The following is a 5,749-nucleotide window of genomic DNA, read 5'->3' as shown; positions in this document are numbered from 1 at the left end:
TCTTGAACTTTATATGTGTTTAAATTCTATTGTTTTAGAAATTAATATTAAGGATGTTAAACAACATACATGGTAGTAAATGTAGATCCTGGTAAAATAATCCCCAACAACTGGCCTCAGAGCCATAGCAATAATTTACTTTCATGAAATATGAATTTAATACAATGATTGTGTTGATTTGGATGTGTTCATGTTGGTTTATGTACATATTTGATGATTGTATGAAAATTGTAATTTTACGATGATAAATATTTTTAGTTTCGTTTAGAAAGTATTTTTTTTTTCTAGAAAGTAGATAAAAAATTAATGAATTTAGACTTTTACAGAACTCAGTTTGGATTTTTTACGAATCAGTTATAATTTTTTAATTTTGATGAAAACATCCCAATTTGGTGCACACGTGCACGCACGCGGATGGCAGGGAGCTGCTCGGTCAAGACCGAGTTCAAACAGCCCCGTGTTCGAGGTTACTCGGACATCCCGTGTTCGAAGCCTCCAACTGACGGAGGTTCCTCGGTCAAGTAGGCTACTTACAGCCTCCTGTCTCGCACATCAGCCCTCATACGCGCGCGCAGGGTGATGCCCAATTAGTTACACTGCGACCGCGACAGTAAACATGCTTTGTCGTATCCACAGGGATGCCAATCGCAACTAAAGATTAGTTTATTAAATATAAAATAAATTTATTAAGAGAAATTAAGAAGCGAAATTAAAATGGAGATGAGAAAGTTGATCAGATAAAGAGCTCAGTAAGGTAGAAATGTAGTTATGCAAATCCTATTCTAATACTAATATTAATTCAAAACGCATTTATCATTCTACACCATTAATTACAGCTGGAAGATATGTATGTTAAAAGCACAAATTAATTAATCTTGAATAAATTGAATCTTACTTCTAATTTAATAGCATATCATATTATATATCCTAAATCGACTAAATACCACTGTTGGCAGAATGCAGTAAATGACATACAATATAAGAAATACATCAAAATAATTAATAGTCTAACTTACATAAGAAAAGCAGGACTGAACTTATAAAAAAGATACTATTAAATTTGGAAAAAAAATTAGAAGATGAAGAGCAATTTAATAAATGAGATATAAAGATAAATGTAAAGACCGCTTAGTTTAATTTGGAAATTAGCAGTTAATCACGTTTAATTATGAAATTATTTATAGCTATTTAAATAATTATTATACTGTTATTATTGAATTCAGAGATGCATTTTATGTCATTCAGTAGTTTTCATAATTTCGCATTTCCGGTGCCCGGTAACATGGAACTCGGTGTTTGGCTCAGTAAAATCACAACTTAGTATGTTAGTAGATTGGGACGGTTTGTTAGACATTGGGAATGTCGGGAATGGCCGGGAATTTAGAATTTCCCAAAAATACCCCTTTAGTGTTATTTATGTTAGTTTAGTGTGGAGGGGCAGAATGGTCATTTTGCCCATTGTTAGTTTGTCTTTTAGTGAATTTTAATTGGTGGAATTATGTGGTTTATTAGAGTATATGTTGGCTGAAGTAAAAGGAGTTAAGTTGCATTTATTTCATTTAGTCAAAAAATTTCAAAACTTAGAAAGTTAGAAAAATTCAAAGGCTCTCTTTTCTTCTCCCTAGTTCGGTTTTGAGCAGCTGGGTTTTGGGGGGGATTCTCTTGGATTTCAAGCTGGTTTTGGCTTAGATTCTGTCCTCAAGTTGTTGGTAAAATCCTTGTAGCTCTTCCTCTTAGTTTCTTGAAGATTTTTGTGTTGGAAATTATTTTACCAGGATCTTAGATCTACTCACAAGTATGTTTATTAACATCCTAAATATGAACTTTCTAAAACGATGAAATTAAACACATATAAAGTTTAAGAAACCTTACATTGGGTGCAGCGGAATATAATGACTCCTTCCGTTCAGATATCTAGCCCTTGATTCCTTTCTCGCGCGAGCATTATCAATATCCGAACCTCGGATCTCTTTCTCCGAATCTTTGATGCCGAAACTCCTTTTCTTTGATGATCTTTCTTCACGATCTTCCTCACTATGATTGAGGTATCACTTGATGTGTGTGGGCACTACTGTAATCACTAAGGATTTCGAAATTCTCAAGAGGGAAGAGAAGAAGTGACAGCTAAAGATAGGGAGAGAGAAGGCTCAGGTTTTTCTCTGAAGGAAAAATAGAAAATTTAAGTGTAATTTTCCTGAAGCCTTCACTATCTATTTATAGCATTCCACTAGGGTTAGGTTTGAATTATTTGGCATTAAAATAATGAAAATATCAGTTTAAATTTCCTACAAAAGTGGCAGGCCCTATACTAGTGGATTTGGGCCTCACTTTTTGCAATTTTGCAGTTTTACCTTTTCTGCATCTGATTTTCTCAAAAATGCCAATTTCCTAATTCAATCATTTAAATGCCAATTCTAACTATTTAATAACTATAAATAATTATTAAATAATATTGTCATTTATCATATTTATTAATTGAACCATACAAAGTATCATAATTAACAAATATGCCCCTATAAACTCTTTCTTTACAATTTCGCCCTTACTTAGTGAAAAATTCACAAATAGACATAGTCTAATTTGAGAATTATAATTGATTAATCAAAACCAATTACATGAGTCTTACAAGCAATATTATCTCAACTAGTGGGGGGACCATGGGTCTATATAACCGAGCTTCCAATAAGTAGATCAAGAATTTAGCACTAAAATTCACTAACTTATTAATTCTTCGTTGAATCCACGCATAGAACTTAGAATCGCACTCTCAGTATATAGAATGCTCTATATGTTCCACCATATAGACACATCATTAGTTATCCATTGTTATAATCCTAATGTGATCAATGATCCTCTATATGAATGATCTACACTGTAAAGGGATTAAATTACCGTTACGCCCTACAATGTATTTATTCCTTAAAACACTTGACCCCGTATAAATGATATTTCAGCTTATGTGAAATGAGTACTCCACCATTTATGTTCGTTTGGTCAAGCTCGAAGGAGATCATCCTTTGCTTACTATTCGCCAGATAGAAGCTAGAGATTCCATGTTTATGCTAGCGCTCCCACTCAATTGCACTACCGTGTTCCCCAAAATGTACGTATCACCCTGACCTAAAAGTAGGCTTAACTAACAAATCAAAGAACACGAATAGCCTTTCAAGATTGAGCCTAATCATATCAGGATTAAGATCATTTGATCTAGGATCAACTAGGCGATATTGACTTGAATAGATATTACGGTAAGTTTAATAAATCTAAGTCAAAGTTCAATATCGGTCCCTTCCGATGCATACTCCATGCATCCAACCTGAGCTTTACTTTAACCAATGTTCTGGAAAGAACATAGTATTTCTCCAAATACAAGTAAACTCTTGTTGTAGATTATCATATCGCAAAACCCCGTGTCCGATAAATCTAGGAAACTTTATTCACATAGTCATGTTTACTTTCCAATGTGTTGACGGCACAATAAACAGGATCAAGTATGTGAAAAGGGTTTCAGATGAATTTATACATTATGTACATATAATCATGAAATAAATCATGTGAACAATGCAACATTAAATGTTATTTCTGATCTATATTAATAAACAAATCTGATTATATTGAAATGAGTTTTATTTAGGGCATAAAACCCAACAAACTCCCACTTGCACTAATATAAAACAAAAAGTGCGTTTCAAATAATCTCAACACCTTGATATACAAATCAAGTGTAGTAGTAGTAAACTCCTCGTAATAGGATTTGAAAGGTTGAATTAACCACAACCTTTTCTCCACTATTACTCTTCCTTTAATCACAAAATCATTGATAATGTGAATTCCTCTCTATATGTCTACTCTCTTGGGATACTGGATTCTATATCTTTGGCAACTACTTTTGGTTAATCAGGAAATTAACACTAGTAGTTTAAGGCAATTTGGAATGGTGCCAAAGATGTATAGAACTTTTCCTTAGACTGAATAAGTAACTTTCCTGCAGCTTTAACATTCAGTCTCTCTCTGGTAGACTTAGAGATTTCGTATAGGTTTTTACACTTCTCCAAAATCACTATTCCACCCCGAGTAACCACCATCTTATCGAAAGATTTACTAGCACATAGGCAAATTTCGAAATCTGATATGGTGTAGTCTAAGAGTTTTAAACACAGCCTTATAGACTAACATATAGTTCCTCTTCTTAATCTTAGGATTTACTTGATTGTCTTCCAATGTTCTTCTCCTGGATTAATCTGATACCTACTCATTACTCCCACTCAACAACAGATGTCTGGTCTAAGGCATACAAAAGCATATCTAAGACCTCTCACTGTTGATGTAAGAAATTTTTCCATGGCTTTATCTTTTCTGGAATAGTTGAGACTTTTCCTTAGATAAATAAAATCTATGCCTAAGAAGTAGTGAAGCTTCTATAGATTGCCATTAGAAAGAAAATGCTTCAGCATCTTACTAAAGTAAGTTGCTTGCATTAGAGTAAGTAATTACCAGGTATACCACAAGCCATAGGTTTAGATAAACTCAAACCTGTAATACTAGGAACAGGAAGTTTTGTTAAGTCCATTGAATAGACTTATAAACGAAAATTTCCTTTTATGTCCTTGTAATAGAAAACTTTAGGTTATTCCATGTGAATGGATTAAACCATAGTTCTATAGGCTTTCTTCTTAGTTTCTTATCTTGACTATCCATTACTTGTTTAAACTCACAATGGATTTTAATCACTAGTGTCTCCCAAGTCATAAGAAGGTGAGTTCCTAGAAACTCTCCCACTACGACAAGGTACCGCGAATTATGTCGAAGAAAACTAAATGGTATTAACCTCTTTGGTTGTGACAAGACAACAGAGGCAGTGAGATCATCATATATTATATAAGATGATAGAACACTTTTGGAATCAAGAATTAAATATCTCCTTTATTTGCTACTTGTTTTCAGACTTAGTCATTATCTTAGGAAAGTAGTATTTGTTTGAACAAACACTTTCTTATCTATTGACTATGGGATGGTCCACCCCTAATCACTTAGAATAGCTAAGAAACCATGGTTAACAGTTCTAGCTTTTCTTAAGATTTTGATTAGGTCATCCATGAATCTAGTAATGATTTACATTAAGTATACAACCATTACATCATTCGAAATTGTATTACCATAGAAGGATTTAGGCAACGACTAGTAACTAATCATCGACATGCAACTCGAAATTTCAGGGGAGGTAAGTTTGGATATAATTCAAAAATCAATTTAATGATCTTTGAACTCGCATATCTACTAACTATTTCTCCACCCCTATCGGTTCGCAAGATCTTTAACCACTTACCTTAATGGTTTTAACCATTCTTAGAAATTTATGAAATTTTTCAAACATTTCAAATTTCTTTTGCATAAGGTATAATCTAGAGTTATCGTTTTAAGAATACAACGAAAAACTCATATCCACCCCCGAATGTACATTCATGCGAATGAGATGAACTACTTTCGGTGGATATAGGCATATTAACTCTTTGCAGATTGATCTTGTCAAATCCACTATGAACAAGATACAAATGCCATAGATTAAGAAAATGTGGTAGTGTCTATGATGACATAGGTTTAGTTACATCAAAGAGTTCTTAGAATACTTCAAGTGGATCCCTGGTCACGAATACCTAACTCATATTCCATACGGATTTTAATCCATTAATGGAAGATGGATATTAAACACTTGAAAAAGTGTAAATCGTATTGTATTCCGGAATTAGAA

The sequence above is a fragment of the Cannabis sativa genome, chromosome 9 (assembly GCF_029168945.1).
Source record: "Cannabis sativa cultivar Pink pepper isolate KNU-18-1 chromosome 9, ASM2916894v1, whole genome shotgun sequence".
Classification (NCBI taxonomy): Eukaryota; Viridiplantae; Streptophyta; class Magnoliopsida; order Rosales; family Cannabaceae; genus Cannabis; species Cannabis sativa.
This window is presented reverse-complemented; position numbering follows the sequence as displayed.